Source organism: Myotis davidii, unplaced genomic scaffold, assembly GCF_000327345.1.
Source record: "Myotis davidii unplaced genomic scaffold, ASM32734v1 scaffold534, whole genome shotgun sequence".
In the NCBI taxonomy this organism is placed as follows: domain Eukaryota; kingdom Metazoa; phylum Chordata; class Mammalia; order Chiroptera; family Vespertilionidae; genus Myotis; species Myotis davidii.
Genome location: NW_006286678.1, coordinates 3,949,472 through 3,957,973, shown reverse-complemented (window position 1 = coordinate 3,957,973; position 8,502 = coordinate 3,949,472). Strand labels below are relative to the sequence as shown.

At 35.7% G+C, this 8,502-nt stretch overlaps 1 protein-coding gene across 1 annotated transcript in view; it reads left to right on the top strand.

Moving 5' to 3' along the window:
* Positions 1 to 1,635: 1,635 nt before the first annotated feature.
* The window catches only part of DCAF10 (DDB1 and CUL4 associated factor 10), a 40,006-nt gene continuing 33,139 nt past the window's right edge, over positions 1,636 to 8,502 (top strand). Inside the window, exon 1 of the mRNA XM_006758457.1 lies at positions 1,636 to 1,686. The gene's annotated coding sequence lies outside the window, so the exon portion shown is untranslated. The remainder of the gene's footprint in view (positions 1,687 to 8,502) is intronic.

The window sequence follows — 8,502 nt, the reverse complement described above, 5'->3', positions numbered from 1 at the left end:
AAAACTAAACAAAAGAAACGTGTCATTTGCTTTCAGGTCAGTGCTGACGGTTGCTTGTGAACAGACTGAAGTTCTGCTTTTTGACCCTATATCATCAAAGCACATAAAAACACTTTCTGAAGCCCATGAAGACTGTGTAAATAATATCAGGTTAGTATTATAGTGAAAAAGTGAACTTTACTATTGTGACCCAAAATACTCTGTTTTGGAAGTTTGTGAAAATGTGTAATGCTTTTGTACAGCAGTGGTAGAGATACATATTTGTGAATTGTGAATCTTATCCCTTGTGAAACTGATCCCTTTAATTACAAAACTTATTAACTATTTTGGATTAGAATCTTTCTGAAATGCATTTTTTACTTCCACATGATTTTCTTTTTCTCTTCGTATATTAGGATCATCATTATGAACCTCAGCCAGTATTATAATAGTCTTGTAATGCCTTTAGGCTATGGCAGTACTGTTACTTAGGCTGTCTCACCACCAGCCCCCAAATTCAAAGTATTGAGGAGAAAAAGCACATATGCACAGAGAACTTCTTTATAGCATCGTTGGAAGCTTCTTAAATTCTCAGTAATGTGGGAAATAGATAACAGTTTGGTGGATTAATATGCAGTCATTAAAATGATGATCCCAAAGACTACATATCAACATAGATAAGTGCTTGGGATAATATAGATTAAAATCATGATGTAAACTGTACAAATGTGACATGATGCAGAAGAAAAAAGATTAGAAGGAAATACTTTAAAATGCTAGCAGTGGATGAGTTAGAATGTATGGATTATGAGTAATTTTATAAACTTTATGTAGAGATTATATTATTTTTTAAATTATTACTTTTAATTTAAAAAAAAGAACTGTTGAAATTACTTATAGTCAAGATGACCTACTGAGTTTTAATGTAACACTGATGTTCCAAACACATAGAACAAAAGATTAAGTAGCACAAAAGATATACCCAGGCTGTAAAACAATAAACATCTTTGTGGGCCAGAAATGGAACACAGACACAAAATTGCTACAAGTGTTTAAACCATAAGCCCACTGGGTTTGTCTGGCATTGACATGCAGTCAGTTGGCTCCTGTCAGGAATCAAAAGTGCTTAAAAGTGCTTCATGTGAGGCAGAAACCAGAACTACTACATGAAGCCAGGGGTTTTATTGTAATGTATATCCCATTTGTGAAAGGCTGAAAAAAGGAAAAAGCTATTAACTACTGGGGCTATAGTTTTAGTTGATAAAGACACAGACTCATGACCAGAAATTGATGAAGCCATTACTGAGTCAGTGGTTGAATAGATGTGATAGCTCCAATATCATCATGAAACTACAGGCCTTAATATCATTATAAGGTCTAGTTGTTGATTAGGGGTCTAGAAATCCAAGTGGGGCCAACTATAAAACCATTAAATAGGTAGAGAGAAAAAACAAAAAAACAACCTTTTACTACTCAAAATGTGCCTACAACCCAAATTGCAAAACTCATGAAGACATCTAATATTAATACCATACCAAAATCAGCGACTAACACAGGCATTTTCTCTGGATGAAATTAATTTATGGAGTAGTCCAACAAAGACTTTATTTTTAAAAATAAATTATTTTATTTATTTTTATTTTTTTGACTAGGTTATACATGCACGTGGTACAAAATTCAAAGGTACAAAAGGGTAAACAGTGAAAAGTAAGTCTATCTCCCACCTCTGTCCCCTAGCCACCCAGTTCCCCTTCCCAGAGGCAACCACTATTACCAATTTATTGCTATCTTTTCTGAGATAGTTTGTCCATATACAAGCATATACACACACACATACACTTTTATATAAATGGTAGCATTCTATACATACTATTATGTACCTTGGCTTTTTCACTTCAAAACATATTTAGAAGTCATTCCATATTAGTATCCATGGGATGATATTATTTTTAACGGCTGCATAGTATTCCGTTGATTAGAAGAAACTTTAAAGCATTTTTAGGATGCTCAAAGAAATAAGTTAAGGGGTACTTTCTATTTTAAGGGAGCTCAAAAATTATGAAACAGAATAAATGAAACAAGAACAGGTTAATGTGGAAATGAACCAATTAGAATTCTTTGTAGTTGGTATGTAAAACTCAGTAGATGGGATAAATATACCCTTTATACCATTGGTGATAGAATTAATGGGTTGGAAAATAGTACTAAAAATTTCATACAGAACACAGAAAAAAGATACAAATATGAACGAATAGTTAAAAGATATAGAGGATTAATTGAAAGACTCCCATAAATGTATAAGAATTACAAAAAAAGAAGATGCGGGGATTGGTGGAGAACTAATTTTTGAAGACAGAGGGGCACAGAGCAAAGGATTCTTAGCATTCAAGAGGGATCTGAGTCCTTTCATCAAGAGTAAAATCTAGAATGTCAAGTAGGTTAAAGAAAAAAAAAACCACATCTGGATAGGTTGTAGTGAAACTAGAATATCAAAGATAAAGAGAGCATCGTAAAAGTCACCAAAGTTAGAAGCCAGATAATCTACAGAGGTATGATAAACTAACAGAAAGTTTCTCATCAGCAACAATTGATGCTAGAAGGAAATGGAATATCTTAAAAAATACTAAAGCAATACCATGTTATATCCAGGTAAGCTGTTATTTTAGAGTGAAGAATTTTAATTAGATGAAACGATAAATGTTATTAATTATTAATAGCAGAAAGATAATTAGGGGTTTTTTAGGGGGTGCATTTAAAACAAAATTAAAGTTCTAGAGTAGCACTATCCAATAAAATTGTAATTCTGGTCACATAAGTAATTTTCTAGTTGCATTAAAAAAGGAATATTTAAAATTAAATTTTAATAATACATTTTAAATAACCCAGTATGTCTAAACTATTATTTCAGCATGTAATCAGTATAAAATATACTGTATATTTAGGGTACATCTATTTCAGACTGGCTACATACATATCAAGGACTCAAAAGCCACATGTGGCTAATGGCTACCAAATCGAATAATGTAGTTGTAGAGAGTAACAAAAAACAGGTTGTACGTATAGGAGGGGTTTTGTTCAGTGGGAAGATATACTATGATAAGGTCTCTGTCATGTTCAGGAGGAGACAGAAAAATAAAGTCAATTCAGAACAACGTATCATTAAATACATATGATGAAAAACTAAAAGTAACTAAAGTAATAGAAGTACAGTTTACAGTTTCCAAACCAGCAGGAGAGGGGAAAAGGGAATATTGAAGACAGGAAAGCTTAAAAAAGTGATGATAATAATAATAATAATAAATAATGATAAAGCAAAGGAAATATAAATAGAAAAAAGAAGTAGAAATAGTTCCAAATATATGTATAGTTCACAGTAGGTATAAATGGATTGATCTTTATTAAAAGGTACAGAGACCTACCAATTTGAATGAAAAACAAAATCATTTATATATTCTCTATAGAGATACCAAAAATAAGACTGCCCAGAAATGGAAAAAGAAAACTGATGTAGGTTATTATTGGACAGATGGAATACCAAAGTCTTTAATAAAAAATGCAACAGTACATATTAAGAAAAGGAAAAATCCATCAGGAAGATAGATATAATCATGAACTTGTATGCAACTTGAAGTATAAAAACCAAAGATGGAATGATAAGGAATTCTAAATCTATTAGAGGCCCAGTGCACAGATTCATGCACCAGTGGGGTCCCTTAGCCTGGCCTGCAGGGATGGGGCCGAAACCGGCTCTCCGACATCTCCCGAGGGGTTCCGGATTGTGAGAAGGTGGTTCTCGGGTGACGCACCCTGGAATTGGGTTCCCTCCTCTCTGGTTCCAGATGCATCACCCAAGAACCACAGCTGCCAAGCTGTATTGGGCATCTGCCTCCTGGTGGTCAGTGCGCGTCATAGCTACTGGCCAGTCAGCTGGTTGCTTTAGGCTTTTATATAGTATATATAGATAGTCATAATGAGATATTTTACTACTAGGATCCCTTGGCCTGGCCTGCGCCCTCTCACAATCTGGTACCCCCGGGAGATGTCAGAGGCCTGCTGCACGTATTCATCTGTGCACCGGCCCTCTAGCATGCATATAAGATCTTTGGTTTATCTCTCCCCGCCTGCCCCCATCCCTCTGAGATTCATCAATCTGTTCCATGTTTCCATGCCTGTGCATTGAGCATCTGGCCCCTGGTGGTCAGTGTGTGTCATAGCTACTGGTCAAATGGTTACTTTTATATATATAGCTAGTTGCATCCAAAACTAGTAAATTAAGCAGATAAAAATGAGGCTATAAAAGATAAACTAGAAATGCTGGTAAAATTTTAACTATAGTCTGGCTGGCATGTCTCAGTGGTTGAGTGTCAACCTGTGAACCAGGAGGTCACGGTTCGATTCCAAGTCAGGGTCATGCAGGTTGCAGGCTCAATCCCCAGTGTGGGTGAGGGCGTGCAGTAGGCAGCTGAGCAATGATTCTCTCTCATCATTGATGCTTCTATCTCTCCTCCTTTCCTCTCTGAAATCAATTATAAATATATTTTTAAAAATTTAAATATAGCCCTAACCGGTTTGGCTCAGTGGCTAGAGCATGGGCCTGCAGACTCAAGGGTCCCAGGTTCGATTCTGGTCAAGGGCATATACCTTGGTTGCAGGCACATCCCCAGTGGGGAGTGTGCAAGAGGCAGCTGATCGATGTTTCTCTCTCATCGATGTTTCTAACTCTCTATCCCTCTCCCTTCCTCTCTGTAAAAAAATCAATAAAATGTATTTTTTTAAAAATTTAATATATATATATTCAATCCTCTTTAATTCTCACTTGAGGATTAACCAGGAGGTCACGGTTCGATTCCAAGTCAGGGTCATGCAGGTTGCAGGCTCAATCCCCAGTGTGGGTGAGGGCGTGCAGTAGGCAGCTGAGCAATGATTCTCTCTCATCATTGATGCTTCTATCTCTCCTCCTTTCCTCTCTGAAATCAATTATAAATATATTTTTAAAAATTTAAATATAGCCCTAACCGGTTTGGCTCAGTGGCTAGAGCATGGGCCTGCAGACTCAAGGGTCCCAGGTTCGATTCTGGATTTTTTTTAATTGATTTTTTAGAGAGAGGAAGGGGAAGAGAAAGAGAAAGAGAATGAGAAACATCAATGTGAGAGAGAAGCATGGATCCGTTGTCTCCCACACTCACCCGACTAAGAATGGAATCCACAACCAAAGGATTTGTATGCATGCATATAGGCATGACCAATTGTCACGGGGTACTGGGGGGGTAGGGGAGGCCAGAGGAATGTCAAGGGGGGTGGGAAGGAAACATATGTAATACTCTTTGTAATACTTTAAGCAATAAAAAAAAAAAAGAATCGAACCCACAACTTAATATGTGCCCTGTTCAGGAATCGTACTTGGAGGGATAGAGAGTTAGAAACATCAGTGAGAGAGAAGCATCGATCAGCCGCCTCTGCACACCCCCTGCTGGGGATGTGCCCGCAACCAAGGTACATGCCCTTGACTAGAATTGAAAGTGGGACCCTTGAGTCCGCAGGCCAACACTCTATCCACTGAGCCAAACCAGCTAGGGCTAAATATATACATTTTTAATGTACACTTGAGCTGATAAGAAAGAAAGGAATCCTAGGGCCAAAAATAAGTTGAAGCAGGAATACGAGGAAGTAAATAGGTATTCAAGCTGTCTTTTACCATGGAGGCTTTAGCAAAATGCTGGTGACCTTGAGCTTCTGTTTTAACATTTATGAGGAGTACAGAGGACAAGAAAATAATTCTGTCAGTTGAAGCTGAGGAGTCTAGTAGAAAACTCTGTAGAAGGGTGGGACTTGAAAGGGTTATACTTTTAGCAAAAATAGTGATCTAGAAATAAATCACATTGTTCATATAAACCAGTGATGGCGAACCTATGACACGCGTGTCAGAGGTGACACGCAACTCATTTTTTGGGTTGATTTTTCTTTGTTAAATGGCATTTAAATATATAAAATAAATATCAAAAATATAAGTCTTTGTTTTACTATGGTTGCAAATATCAAAAAATTTCTATATGTGACACGGCACTAGAGTTTAGCTGACACACCAAGCTCAAAAGGTTCACCATCACTGATCTAAACTGTGGCGTTGGGTAGAGGGGTGTCAGAAAATCTGGATTTCTAACCACAAGCCAGCCTTCATGCATGTGTGGGGCCTAAATTCACACTACCATGTGGTCCAAAAATAAATGCAAATATTCTCTGGAGGAGAGAACTCAATATCATAAAGAAGTCATTTCTTCCCAAATTAATCTATAAATTTAGTGCAGTTTTAATAAAAATATCAAGTTTTTATAACTTTATTTTAAAATTCATATTGAACAGCAAAGGCCAAGAATATCTGAGACTGTTTTGAAGAAGACTTAAGATGGTAGGAGTACTCACCTCTCCAGATATCAAACATAGTCTTAGGACAGGGATAGACTAAGTGACTCATGGAACGAAATAGTGTTTCCAGATATTTAACATATGACAGCAGGGGCATTATAAATCACTGTGGGGGTGGGAGGATGGAAAACAGAGAACTGGTTATATATATGAAAAAATAAAATAAAATTAGATTTTTATCTCATACCATAACTAAAAGTTACTGCCAGTTAGATTAAAGACCTAATTATAGAAGAAAACCTTTAAAGCGTTAGAAGAAATATAGAATATATTTATACTCTAAGTATAAGAAAGGATTTTTTTAAATACACAAAATCCATAAACCATTAAGGATTAAAAGTTCAACTGCATTAAAATTTAAAACTTCCTTATAACCAAAGACATAAGAATGTGAGAAGACAAGCTATAGGCTAGTGGGAGAAGATGTTTTTAATGCACATAACTAAAAAATGGCTAAGTATCCAGAATATATAAGACAATTATTCTGGAACAAAATTGACAGAGAATCGCATAAGAGAAACTAAAATAAGCAATAAATATGGAAAGATTTTCAAGCATACTAGTTACCATGGAAATGCAAAATAAAAATAGCAGTGAAGAAATACCAAAGATGTTGAGAAATAGAAACTCTTAGATATTTTTGATGGAGTATAAATTGGTAAAATTACTTTGAAGAGCAATTTTGCAACATCAGGTAAAATTGAAGATCAATTTTTAAAAATAAGTTATAGCACATGTGAGCAAGGAGATATGTTAAGAAGGTTCATTATAGCATTATTAGTATTAGAAGTTGGAAATAAATCTGCAAGAGGAAGGTCAACTCTGGCATACTTATACAATGGAATACTATACATCCGTTAAAACGAAAAGAATCAGCATGTGAGATACATGTCAGAAATTTGAGGTTGAGCCAGAAAAGCAACTGTAGAATGAGCTGTATGTACAGTGTGATACCATTTATATAAAGTTTGAAAATATACAGACACAAGCTTGATGAGGGCATGTATTTCTCTGTTTGTTCTCTGCTTTATCCCCAGCACCTAGAACTATGCCTAGCTCATAGTGGGTGCTCATTAAGTATTTAAAGAATAGCATGCAAAACAATATCATCAATTGTTTATAGCTACATACTTATGAATTCATGGTATTAAAAATTGTGTGGGGAGTAACAACAAATTTTGGATAGTGGTTCCCTCTGGAGAGGGAGGGAGGGGAATGGGTTTGGGGAGGGATATACAGGGTACTTCAACTGTGTTTGTAATGTTTTTAAAAATCTGAATTATACAAAATGTTAAAATTTGAAAAAGCTGGGTGGTGAGTATCACAGGTGTTTGTTATATTCTTCATACATTTCTCTATGTTTCTAATATTTCACAATTTAAAATTTTATTACCTCAAAAAGAAAAGACGTATACCAAGTTGTTTGCCCCTACTCAAAATGGCTCTGACTAATCTGCTATTAGAATTTGTGTTCCTTATTAACATCAGCTCTCATTTGCTGCTATCAGTGTGCCTGCCCTAGTACCCCACACTTACAAATTTGAATTTGCCCCTTATCTGTTGGTTAGAAAAACACAGGTTTTGAAGCTTTTTTTAGAAGTAATATAACTTTAGAGTTTTGAGTAAGGATTTGGGAAGTCGTTGGCATGAGCATAAGTGTGTATTACTTAATACTAACTTCCATTTTTTGAGTGCTTACTATGTGCCAAACCTTTTGTGAAGTACTTTTCATACATAATATGTTTAATTCTCATGGTATCCTGATGTGAGACAGATATTGTACCCATTTTAAGGAATGAAGAAACTGCAACCCAGATAAAGAGACTTGCCCAAGTTATATAATATACACTGAGTGGCCAGATTATGATGACCACCTGATGTTTGTAGGCAAATTAGCTATAATTTCATGCTGAAGTTGCTAGAGGGCCAGACCACTATAAATAGGGAAGCAGGTTGTTTACCACAACAGAAGTGATTTTTTTCTGAAGATATGGGTAAACAACGCGATTTAACAGCCTTTGAATGTGGTAGATACACACACATTCCTCTAATATTTTTATGGTTTCCTGTCTTCTATTTAAGTCCTTATATTTAACATAG